The sequence below is a fragment of the Curcuma longa genome, chromosome 4 (genome assembly GCF_044706935.1).
Source record: "Curcuma longa cultivar G26 ecotype Majalengka, Jawa Barat chromosome 4, ITB_CL_G26_1.1, whole genome shotgun sequence".
In the NCBI taxonomy this organism is placed as follows: Eukaryota; Viridiplantae; Streptophyta; class Magnoliopsida; order Zingiberales; family Zingiberaceae; genus Curcuma; species Curcuma longa.
In genome coordinates, this window is record NC_133864.1 from 451383 (window position 1) to 465192 (window position 13810).

At 37.8% G+C, this 13810-nt stretch overlaps 1 pseudogene; it reads left to right on the plus strand.

Annotated features, from left to right (window-relative positions):
• Positions 1 to 470: 470 nt before the first annotated feature.
• LOC141826290 (cysteine proteinase inhibitor 6-like) lies at positions 471 to 7811 on the plus strand (annotated as a pseudogene).
• Positions 7812 to 13810: the final 5999 nt, after the last annotated feature.

Genomic DNA, 13810 nt, shown 5'->3' on the forward strand with positions numbered 1-13810 from the left:
TGGGATGTATACTAGAATCCTAGCTATGTAAATAAACATTCTGAAATGAGAATCATATTTGATCAATATTTTTGCAGTGTCCATTTAATCTATACTGTAGACTAACATGGTGTGCGGAGTCACACACAGAAGACCATGTTATCAGTCCCTTATAGATTATAAATAATGTTCACAACCAAGATGGAGTGGTTGTAGTGTAATTTGGTCTTAGTCTGTCTTGACTATAAAATTACACTAGTACACTTAGTGTGTATTGAGCAGGACCATCTGAGGATTGTTCGATTTATACTGACTATATAATCGAACTAAACCTCTGTTACTATAGATGTACATGCTCTTAATCACGATATAATAACAAACACGTGTGCTTAATATGTACTTCTTTAATTCATCAAAAGGTGAGGTCTAGATCGATAGATCAATAGGCCCGATGAGTTGGGAAGTAGTATTATGTACATGGTGTGTTGTTGTCCATGGTTGGAGACGTGAGAGAGACGGAGGGGGCGCAGGACAGCGCAGGGATTGAGGAGCTCGCCCGCTTCGCCGTCGACGAGCACAACAAAAAAGAGGTCGCTTTGTGTTCTTCTCTTTGCTTGGGCTCAGCTTATGTTTATTTCCTTATTTTGTTAAAGTTTCTTGTCAATGTTCGACTTAAATTATATTTTTATTGGTTCTCCCCTGTTTCGTTGTCTCTTTCCTACCGTTTTCTCTTGTTATTGCTTATTAAAGCCTTTGCTGACCAAGGAATAACTATCTTCGAGCTATCTCATCATTTTTCCTCTTGAATTAAAGAATTGCATGTTTTCAGCCGCATCGTCAGTTAATCTCTGTTAGTCAATCTGTATTCCTGTAGGGATGCTTAGTACATTTATAGGCTGGGATGTCATTTTGATCTAGGATCAATAATGTGAAATTCTTGTATTCATATTTAGTCATATTATAATCTCGTGAAAATTGCAAATCCGTTGCCTTGGTGGGTGTGTTATAGGCTTATAGCCATCCTGTAATCCTGGACCTTTGGAATCATCTACAAGGCTAGATGGTTTTTAATATAGCATTACACGTTTATTTAGATCTATTTTATTGGTGGATGTGTTATAGACATCTGTAATCCTGAATCTGTGCAAATCATCTTTGGGTCAGTCATAGTGTCTAATTTGACTTTAGTTAATCTGTAAGCACTTGCAATTTCCAATCATTCTTAGTTTGTTTGATGCAAATTTACATTACTCGCAACTCTTTCAACTTGAGGGAGGGTATTAATAATCTCCTGCCCAATTCACTATGGCGTTTTATATAGGAGTTTAAGGAGCCATTGGCTGATTTTAATTGTCTCAAACAAGCAACTTCATGACTCTCACTATTAGTTTGAGAGGGATGTGAATAAAAATTGCAGCAGAGAAATTGTCAGAAGTCATCATCCTGTTGGAACTATTGCATAATTGTATGATATTTACTTCCATATTTTTGGATATAATTATTCTCAATTGTTAGAATCAGTTGCATGGCTCGCATATAGATTTCCCATCTATATATGTTCCAAGTACAATCAATTGAACAATATTTTTCTATCTCCAAAATTTTGTTTAACAGCCTTTTCTTAGTTGCTTCATGTTTTTTGATCCTAAAGGATTTTCTGATAGTTATTTAAATTTGAACTTCTGTCTCTGTGTTTTTTAATCTTACTTGGCCATTCCTTTGTTAGTAAGCTTAAAAGGGAGAATGATCTTACCAGGGGTATCGAAAAGCAAAATATTTTATTCTGCATTAAATGTAGCGTCAAGTCTGAAGAGACGAAAATAATACATGAATAAGTTGATTATATTCCATTAATGGTAAGTTATTTCACATTAAAAAGAAGTTTTTTTGGGGTCCGTGTACTTTTCTTGTCATATCTAGGTTCTAGTTTCGTGTGGAATTAAGTGGATATTACTCTGTATAGTTTTATAATGTATTTGTCGAAGACCTCTCCTTTTCAAGGTACAGTTGTTTGGTTATTTTACTATTCCCATTACAAGGAAAATGAGGAAATGGCTAGGCCAAAACCCAAATTTAACAAAAAAGAGAGAGAAATAAAACAAAATTAATAATAGATCATGAAGCAATATTTCAATATTTGCTGCTGAATTTTAATGGAGATTTTGTTCAAATGAAATGCTCCAAGTGAAAAGGGGAGAAATATGGAAGAGCATTTTTTGCAATACTGACTTGTTTTGATAATTTTGCCTCCTGCTAGCACAGAATGGACTTCTGGAGTTTGCATGTATCGTGAAGGCAAAAGAGCAAGTTGTTGCCGAGATATTCATCACTTGACCTTGGAGGCAATTGATGCAGGGAAGAAGAAGTTGTATGAAGCTAAGGTATGGGTCAAGCCATGGCAGCACTTCAAAGAGCTTCAGCAGTTTAAGCAAGTCGGAGACTCTCCTTACTTTACTGATGCAGACCTTGGTGCTAAACGAGGTAATGATATATAGTGCATAATTCTGAAGCACTGAAGCACCTAGGTGTTCTATGGATGATGGCTACAGCTTATGGTGATCAGAAGGTTTAATTTTTTCAAGTCTTGTTGCTGCAAATTTCCCTATTTTGTTTTGTATGGTCAGGTTGCTTAGAGGATCCAAGTCCACTTCTCTGCAACTACTATTTTTGATGAATTATTTTGATCTTGAGTCTTATGACTCTTATCACACTTACCTACAGTCAATTTCTCACTTTGCCTTTTGAGCTCATGATTAGACCTCCCTTTTTTGCTTTGAGGAAAAGAAAGGGCCAGGCCCTACCCAGTAATATAGAAAAGGAAGAGATATGCACATGGCGTGTTATGTGCATGAAAGATAGACAAAAAGTGGGATCCTGGGTATGCCTCAATGTCTGCTAGCTGATATGCATGAGGAGAAATAATCTTTTACTTCTTCATTAGGGGTTGGTCAAACAATCTTTTACTATGTCTGGGTCAGTCATGCTTATCTGTAGCAGCTGTAACTGGTTGGTTTTGGCAGTCTTTTGCCCTTATTCAAGAGGGTGACTGGTTGATTTCCCCCCTGTTTTCATTGCACTTTACATAGACGATAAAGATGAGAAGGAAAACAAATAATAGGAGAGAGTGGGCGAGATGACAAAAAATATATCTTATTTATTTAGAGAGAATTTAGTGGAGATAGAAAGATGGATAAAGTAAGACTAACATCTTTCTTTCCAATTGAATCATCTCTAATATGAACACTGAGAAGAAAAGTGAAAAAGTGATTTACAACACTATGTTCCCCATCTGAACAAAAACTTCATTTGCTCTGTGCATTTGGGCAATATGACAACATAGAATCTGCATTCTCTCTTATTTCTTTTCTTTCCCTAGTAAACAACATGAATGAACAAAATTAGTCTTCCTCGCTTACATCCTATCTTCCCTAATTTTCTCCCTCTCTGTCTCATATATAACAATACATATCATAGGATACTATCTCAAAATCCTTCTCTTTTTCTTGCAGTATCTGTGAGCTCTCACAAAACTTAAGTCTTTTTAGGTTAACCAATATGAGGTTATATCACGGTTCTTCCATTGGGCGTCTTTGATCTTTCTAATTTGAGTACCAAGCTAATTTATTCTGAATTAAAATCCTAGGTTAATCCCAATCATCAATCCTACATCTGTTCCTCTAGTTGGGAATTGGGGTGCTAGGACAACATGAATTTTTATGGTGCATATACATGTATGATTGTACACATCTCAAAAATCTTTCCCTTTTTCTTGACAGTAACCCGTGGCTTCTAACAAACTCGAGTCATTTTAGGTTAAACAACATGGTTTCCTTCTATTACATATGAGTTTATATCATGGATCTTCTGTTGGGTCTCTTGGATCTTTCCAATTTAGGTATTTAGCTAATTTGTTCTGTATTGAGATCTTATGTTAATCCCAATCCTCAAGCCTACGAATGTTCCTCTAATGAAGAATCGGAATTCTAACACAACATGAATTTTATTTGCTTTGGTTCATTATTTTACAGATAGTTCTATTACAAAAGCTAAGACCATCCTTCCCATTGCAACAGTGTATATTAACACTTACTGAACTTTCATGTGACCTATCTATTATAAAAAAATCCTGGTTAATTAATGGACACAAAGCCGATAAAATGAAGGCTGAATATGAACATTTGATTTTTTATGCCACAATTAAATTCAAGAATATAAGGTTATTTGCAAAGAGTTTGTAGCATGAAAACAAAGAAATGGAGTACAAGTGGATGACAAAAAGGAACAATAAATAGTTTGTTGTCTTCATGGTAGTGAAAAAAATGAGTAATCCAAGAGTTAACGTTGCTGAAAATTTTGAGGCATTGACTAGAAGATCATAGCAAATGTACTTCTATATCTTGTTGTTCTTTTGAAATTCAATTTGGTGCTTGTATAGAGTTCAGGTACCGGTAGTCTAATACAACCATCTTCATTTGCCACCTTATAGCTAATTGTCTATCAAATTCTGTTAGAGAAAGGCCCCACATTTTCTGATTTGAGTATTATCATTTGACAGAGGAGCTGGGGCCTGGTTGGCGCACTGTTCCTGCAAATGATCCTGTAGTCAAAGATGCAGCAAACCATGCTTTGAAGATCATTCATGGAAGGTCCAATTCCCTGTTTCCTTATGAACTGTTGGACATCCTCGAAGCAAGGGCAGAGGTCTGGAATCTTCTCACTCTTTTTGGTTACCTGCTATTTTTAAATTGTTGCACATGTAGTTCTGAAGGAAAAAAAAAGGAAGATTTCAAATTTCTGTTATTTGAATATTTATTAATTTTAAGAGAGAAGTTGACTTTGCTTAGGGGATAGAGCAGCTCTAAAGTTGTTATATTTAGCAGTGACCTGGCTTACTATGCTTTAGTTTTGGTAATTTATATGTATGTTTTTTTCTTTTAAAATATTCCTTGCTTTGATTTCTTTTAGTTTAGTTTTTGTTTTTTCTTAGGAGCTCAACCTTTCTTGAGCTGAACCTTTTAGGAACAAAGGTCCCTAGATCTTTATATCAAGACTTTTGAAATGCTTGAATTGACCGTTCTCTTTTTCCAAAAGAAAAATCGCATTTGCTGAGCCTTGACATAATTTGAATTTGCATTTTTCCCTTATAAAAAAGAAGAAAAAGAAAAAACCTTTACACAGCAATCACTACCTTGATTATATGGATTTATCCTTGTTTCTTTTTAACTAATAGGTGATTGAAGAAACTGCTGATCTGGTAAGGGCGGGCGTTACAGTACGTATTAGGGGAATTGTCACAGTTACTGGGGAGTTGCTGTCGAAATTTTTCGGACGGCCTTCTCGGGGCGTGACATTTATAGCATGCTCTATTATAAAATTTATTTAATCATTAATTATTGTTTATTGTGATATAGTCAAAACTAAAGAAGATGATTGCTGGAGATATCAGTGTTAATGCTAAATGTAAACTGCTTCATTGGTCTGTTGATGGAGCTGTTGTAGAAGGTCGAATTGCATCCACGGATCCAAAAGCAAAAGTACATCACGTTCTTCTTGGTGGATCTTATTGGAAAATTTGGATTGATAGAGTTTTTGTGAAGAAGGTGGAGCTAATTCGACCAAACGAAGAAATACTTTTTCTTGAGGATGCAATAGAAAGCACAGTAGCTTGGGCATCAATGTTTATAGTGTTAGTGCAGGAAGCACTAGCAGGTCAAACCTGTGTTTTGATTATGGAACTAGGATCAAGTTAAGTATGTGGTTTGGCTAACTGAGTTGAAATGAGATTGCAGAGAAACATGTTAAGTCCTAGTAAGTCTAGGCAAGAAGACTTGGCAGAGTCAACGTGCACCAGGCAAGATCCGGACTTGGGTAGTTGCGGATGAAATGGACTTGGGTCAGGAGGACCAAGTTGCAGAGAAGAATGGACTGATCAGGAGGATCAGTTGCGTTCAAAGTCCTGGGGGGCAACGACAGAGCCGAGCAAAAAGTTCAACAGGTCAGGAGGACTGAGTTGGCATCAGGTAAATTCTCCCGAGGGGAGTGGGTGAGAACGCGTTCCTACGAGGAACAGTAGGCGCCGGTCTAACCCAGGATCTCACCGGAGATCCGAAGTTAAGACTCGAAGCCGGTTCGGTGAGCTGGCCGGTTCGTTAAATACTATGGTTTTCGAGCTAACTTATTTTGCAGGAGAGAAGGGAGCGAAAAGCTAACTCCGGCCGAAAATTCAAGTTTTCGGGTCTGGAGTCGACTCAGATAGGTTCTGGAGTCGACTCCAGCCCAATCAGCACAGAACCGGAAGTCAGCGAGTCAAAAGTCGCCGCCAGCGAAGCTGGAGTCGACTCAGACGGCGATCTGAGTCGACTCAGGTCAAGATTTTATCGTCTCCGCCGCCACCGCAGCTGGAGTCGACCCAGAGCCAGACCGGAGTCGACTCAAGGAGGATAAGCAGCGAAGCCGATAGACTTTTATCCGCCACGTCAGCTGGAGTCGACCCAGATGCCTATCTGAGTCGACTCAGGGCGTCTATATAAGGCAGACGCGAGCAGCCTTCGACTCATTTGATTCCTTTCACTCCAAAACGCCTTCCTCGTGACCGTTAAGCCTCCGATCTTTGACGCCGGTGCTGAGACTACTTCAAGCCACTTCAACAAACGCCGGGACGTCGAATTCAAAGTCTGGGAAGCACAAAACTTGGTAACAAAAGAACTGCACTTAAATTTCAATATCTCTTAATTGTAATCGAAGTTTTGTAACGATTTTCTCGATATACTTGCTGCCGCAAGGAGCAAGTATCCTAGTGGATTGCCCAAAGTAAACGGTCAAGGACCGTGGGCCTTGGAGTAGCAGCGTTACGCTGTGAACCAAGTAAAAACAAATCGTGTCATTTACTTACTGCACTTTTACTTTAACTGATTGACACATTTAATTTCGCTTCCGTACTCGAGTTTTACGAAATTTCGAAAAGCGTTAAAATACGCTATTCACCCCCCCTCTAGCGTATTTACGATCCTACATATAGTTTTGTTTGATCTGGACGAATTGTATTTTAGTAAAGATATGAACTTGGATCCTAAATGTAGATAGTTATCGCGATTTTATAATTGTGAATGTGATGCGTGTTTTGAGCAGGTTATCATTATTTATATTTGTATTATATATTTGTGCATATAGGTCTATCGTATTTTAAAAATATAATTATCCATAGCGCGCAGCGCGCGGCAGCGCGCGGCTCACGTGCTGCAGATGCAACTTTCCGCAACGCGCGGGGCGCGTGCTACAGAAAGTTGCACCTTTCCGCAGCGCGCGGTCCGTATGTTACGGATGCATCTTTCCGCAGCGCGCGAGCCGCGTGCTGCGGATGTAATTTTCCGCAGTGCACGCCCCGCGCGCTGCAGATGTATTATAACTTTCAACAGCATAGAATTATGCAGTACGCGATGTGCGCTACGGATAGCTTAATTGCGCGTTGGCGTTAAAAAAGATTTTAAAAAAATATTATTTAACACTGTTAAAAGGAATTTCTCCATTGTTTCCTCGCGCTCGGCTAGGTTTCCCCATTTTCGCTCGCTCAGCCTATTCGCCGCTCCGTTCCTCTCCACTGTCGCGAGCTCGGCCTCTCCGTTTCTCCCACACTATCGCAAGCTCAGCCTCTCCGTTCTGATTTCCCCTCCCTGGGAAGTAGAAGGAGACAACGATGGCGATGGCGATGGCGAGGCGGTCTCGGGTTGTGGCTTCTCTTCTACGAGCTTCTCTTCTACGAGCTTCTCTCCTCCGACGGCTCTCCCCGCGCCTCTCTGAGCAGTCTATCTCTTCCTCTGCCCCTCGTCGACTGAGTTTCGGGTGGTTCGACAAGGTCAAGAGCGCTTTCACAGGAAAGCCCTCCGCCGACTCTTCCGCTTCCAAGATTGCCATCTCGCTCACCGATTAGGAGCAACTGCGATGGTTTCGGTTCCTAAGCCCTCTTCTTGACTTGTCTTTGATTCGGTTTCTATAAAATTCATTGATCAGATGGACAGGGTGAGAACACTGGGATCGTTGAGGAACTTTGAGGCAGGCTGATGCAGCGAGGCTACCATCTCTGGCGCGTTCCAGAAGCACTCTGCTATCCTTCGTTACCTCGGCGCCATCGATCCATCGGCAGAGGTTTGATTTGATTTATCCTTCGTATTGCACTTTTCTTCTTTATTTTTAGTCCTTTCTAGGGGATTCCCGTAGTTGTAACAGAAGCACAATGATTGTTGTATGCTTGTTTATTTTCTCCTCTTGACGTATTGATTTTGGAGTTCGTAAGATGAGGACTTGCATATTTTAAAACTATAAGATGAGCTTTGCAGGTTGCATAAAGCTAGTATTTTTAATTAAATAAGTTAGACTTATGACTGATTCAACTATTTCATGCAAATCAATCTTAACTTATTATTGATTGATAACCCTAATTGATTACATCAGTGATATTTCCTATTCGGCCTTATTTAAATATGATAGAACAATTGAAGATCTGATGAACTACTTCATTATCTATTTAAACTTGCTGAAGTTTTCCACTTTTTTATGCTGTTGATAAGCGAAGAACAATCATCTAGATATTTTATGTCTTGTGAAGGGGGTGCTTCATACTGATTTTATTGCATTGTTAAATTTCTTGTTAAGAAGGTGTGAGAGGTCTTAGAAACCTAACAAAAACTCTAATTTATAGATGTTCTGTGTACACTACCAGCAATCTTACATCATCCATAGTGATGAGATAGCCCCAAATAATTAGATTGTCTCCTTGTTGCTCAATTTCATGTTGAAAATCATTGATAAGATGGGTTCTATCCAATTCTTAATGACCATAATTTGTTGGAACTCACTTGTGTTTATGTATTAGTATAACATCAATAGTATGTTGTTCCTTGTTTTTGTCGCACATGACCAAGATGGGGTAAATGCAAAAGTGGACATAGTCATGGTTCTTTTGTATAGTCAGGCATGTCTGGCATGATGCTGATTAAAATTAAGTTTTGAGGACTATCATGAGCAATTAGTTTTATTTTGTTATTATTGACCGTTTAAAATTAAATTTAATAGTTATCTCCCATTTTCTTTTTTTTTGTTGTATCATTTTGAAGTGGCACGATGTTCATTTTGTTATATAGAGTGCATACATATATATTTTATCATACTACATTTGATATTAAAAGATAAGCTTATTGTGTATTAGACTAACAATAACTAATTTGTTTGTCAAATTAGGTTGCTAGTGGTGGCATTGGAAGCGGTGTTGGAAATTATATTAGTGGTGATAGCAATATTGCAGCTCAGGTAACTATCTTAACCTAATATTATAATTTCATTTATTATTTATAGCATGCTCTATTATAAAATTTGTTTAATCATTAATTATTATTTATTGTGATATAGTCAAAACTAAAGAAGATGACTGCTGGAGATATCAGTGTTAATGCTAAATGTAAGTTGCTTCATTGGTCTGTTGATGGAGCTGTTGCAGAAGGTCGAATTGCATCCACGGATCCAAAAGCAAAAGTACATCACGTTCCTCTTGGTGGATCTTATTGGAAAGTTTGGATTGATAGAGTTTTTGTGGAGAAGGTGGAGCTAATTCGACCAAACGAAGAAATACTTTTTCTTGAGGATGCAATAGGAAGCACAGTAGCTTGGACATCGATGTTTATAGTTTTGTCTGACTGATTTGGACGAATCGATATACTATTTGTAGTAAAGATGAACATGAACTTGGATTGTTTTGTCTAACTAAATGTAGATGATTATCTTTGATATATTTAAGCTATGATTTTATAATTGTGAATGTGATGTTATTTAATATTTGTATGTTGGATTATAAATGTTAGAGCTTTGAGCAGGTTATAATTATTTGTATTTGTATTATATATTTGTGTATATAGGTCTATTGTATTTTAAAAATATAATTATCCGCAGCACGCGGGGCGTGAGCTGCGGAAAATTGTATCCGCAGCGCACAGGGCGCATGCTGCAGAAAATTGCACCTTTCCGCAGCGCGCGGCCCGCGTGCTGCGGATGCACCTTTCCGCAGTGCGCGAGCCGCATGCTGCGGATGTAATTTTTCACAGCGCGCGCCTTGCGCGCTGCGGATGTATTATAACTTTTAACAGCTTAGAGTTATGCAGCACGCGATGTGCGCTGCGGATAGCTTAATTGCACGCTGCGGAAAGTCAAATTTGTTGTAGTGTCTTTTATGTATTAACAATAGAGGCTTCAACATGTGCTTTATTTTTTATTTTTTTTTCTTTTAATGATATAGGAATTTGATTATCATATAAGAAATTAAAATATATAATAAGATTAGTAAATTTTTATGCATTAATTAAAATTTAAAATTTTACCTTTCAAATAGATACATCCATCGAAAATAGGCAGGACCTTAAACTTTAACCTTATATGGCAAGTGAACCAAAATATATTCCATGGAATTAAAAAATAAGAGTGAAAATATCCTTTTGAAATTACACAAAATGATTAGAAACTCTATCTAAAATCTCCATGTGTGAATGTCTCAAAATTGTTGAGCAAATATCATAAAGGAAAATAATTAATTCTAAAATGGCACCTCAGACAAAATTTAATAAAAGTTCCTCAAAAGTAATAGGAATTGTCACATCCCGAGAGATGACCGTCCGAAAAATTTCTACAGCATCTCCCCTGTAACTGTGACAATTTCCCTGAATACATGTGTATAATAGGCTAACACCACCGTAATATGGACAACACGTCCAATAAACACACACATAGATGCATAACAGATAAAATATAAGACCTACACGACCACAACAACTAAACTAACACATGCAACTAAAACCAAACTTAAAATTGACAAGTCCACACATTATCACAAGGGTTACGCAGCAACAATATAGAAAACTCCATAACATTAACATAACAAATCCGATAAAACACACAACCACGAGTTCAACTAGAAACCATACAAACCACTAGACAAAACCTCCTCTGTTGTGAGATGGATACAACCAGGCAACATCACCAAGCTCCAAGTGAAACCTATCTGCTATCTAGGGAGAAAACAAAGCAACCACAGGGTTTGGGTAGTGAGCATTAGATACTCAGTGGATACAGGATAGAAGTGCATGTAAAGATAGATAACAGCAGGAATAATTACAACAGAAATAATTAACAGGTAACAGGAATATTCAACAGGTAACAGGAATAATCAATAAGTAATAGGAATCATAGTAATAGAACAGGACATAACAACTGAGATAATAAAGAAAGATCAATACCATATAACAGATATAGGAATCATGCAAGATCAAGTAATGTATGACATGTCATACAATGCAACAGGTATATATCAATCAAGTGCAGCAGTCACACACAAACATATTGTAAATAATAGTGCAATATAATAGTAATTATAATAGCAAATGCAAGCAAACATGCAGCACACATCACAGGCAACATGCATGGTCACTGTCTGCACTCGTCATGCTCAGTCGCTCATCCAGTGCAGTGAAATGTGGCTCACAATAGGACATACTGCACAGGCTCCAACAACTAAACACCCTAATCAGGTGGGGAGCGGGGCAGTGTCTCACAGGAGGGCAATATAGTCTAGTCCTGATTGCACCCAACTATGACACAATAATTGCTCTCACCCATGTGTCATCTCAACACAGTGTCAGGGGAGTGCCAACAACAGATACAACCAACATGCTGTCAACAACAACTATTACTAACATGTAGATGTTATGATGATCATCCAACATATAATAGCTACAACAAATCAGCATAATCAATAGGAATCATGATGGATCATCATAGGTCAACAATATAAAAGTTGAGATAGTACTATCAATGGATAGATCAATCAGATTAACCAACATGTATCAAGCAGCAAACAGTATAATGTATCAACTAGACAGTTAACCTAGGTAACAGGAGTAGCAACAGGAAAATATCAGATCATGTCAAAGGTCAACTGGCAAGTATCAAGCACCGCAGATACTCACACAAGATGATCCTACATTTAGTTGACTAAAGCATTAATAAAAATATTTTATGCCCTAGACCCATGCATTCAGTTGACTATCTAGCTTTATCATATCCATGATTGTTCTCAAATAAGAAAAGTTTTTTCCTGGGTAGCATTGCTTCATTTTTTTTACTAATTCAGGTATTTAGATCTTTACAAATCTAATTAATCTTAGAGGTGAATGATCTTCCTCTTATTCATCCACTGAATAAATTCAAAAGTGCTGTAATAATGTGTCAATAGTCAACCTCCATAATCTTTCCGTTACTATAGAGTTGCCCATGCTCCAACTGAGTAATCGAAATGTGTGCCTTCATGGTCTTTCCTCTAATTGAGAGTTTGCACATGCCCTAGCTGAGTATTGAATCGTGGTGCTCTGTGAATCCATCCAACGCCTTACCTTACCGCTACATCATACTCAATGGACAACATTGCTCCACTTTGCACTACTTGTTGCTTGTTATCAAGATTAGGCAATAGAAAAGGTAGCAAGAGTAATAATAAGAACGGTGGGATAGATTTTTAATTTATAGGTAGTCTTGCAAAGGGGGTTGTGAAGGTAGCTAGGATAGGGTAAATGAGTGGGAGGGATTAATATTTATTTTTATGTTTGATGATGATTTTATAAAAATTTCAAAAGTACTTTTGACATCGTTGGAAGAATAAATTGGAAGAAAAATAACATGTTTTTAAAAAACTATAACATTTTTAGAATTTCTCATCTACTTAGTGTAGCAATCATAGCATTGATAACTTTTTTTTTTATTATTATTTTTTGATAATCTCGATATCCATCTTTTTGAATCGATTAATTTTAGAGGTGATTGATTCAGTTTCACAAAAGTTTCTCACCGATCATCAGGATAAATTTGAGAAGCACAGATGGGTCCTAGCAGATGACCCAACATCACTAGTGGTTCAAGCACCGCAGATGTATGAGGTGCCATATATGGGAATCGAAAGCTCATTATATGAGAGTCTATCCTATCGTTTACCATCATACTATGTCCCCTGAGGCATCGATAACTCTTTTATGTTGCATAGTAATCAGGAGATATACATTGTATATATTTAGTTTCAAGTTTTGATCTCTAAGGCTTTGTTTACTCAGAAGGATGGAAAATGAGAGGGAAAGAAATTTAAAAGAGGAAAACCCCTTAGAAAAAGGAGAAGGAAAGGGTAGAGAAAAGAAAAAGATCCGTAGGAAGGAAAGAAAAAGAAAAAAAAAGAAGAATAGAAAACCAAGAAAGAAGAAGACCATGGTCGTGTTCGACTGCTCAAGGCGACCTTATGGGCCCAATGGTCGATGAGGCAGCCTTGCATGGGCCCGACAGTCGTGCAAGACGACCTCACACAGGGCCATAGTCCACTGTTGCATGACGTCAATCGCGAATGGTAGAAATTTAGCTTGGCTTGTACTTTGAAGGAAGGGAATTGCTTTTTGTTGTCCTATTTGGATGGATGAAAAAATATAAAAAAAATGATTCATGGATGAGTTTATAATTTTGTCTATCTATTAGGTAAACAAAAGGAAGAAAAAATAAGTCATTTTTTACAAAGTAAATAAGAAAAAGTTTTCCACCCTGAAAATCTTTTTGTAATTTTGTTTTAGTGTGAGTATTTGACATGGTCTCACACTACCTAATTGTGGCATTATTGGTAGACCCGACCACGGTTCAGAACCGTCGGTTCGACGGTTCGGAACCGCCGGTTCGACGGTTCATGACAGGTCGACCCTTAACCTTAACCGTCCAAGACGGTTACGGTTCACGGTTTGGAACCGCCGGTTCACGGTTCGGTTCA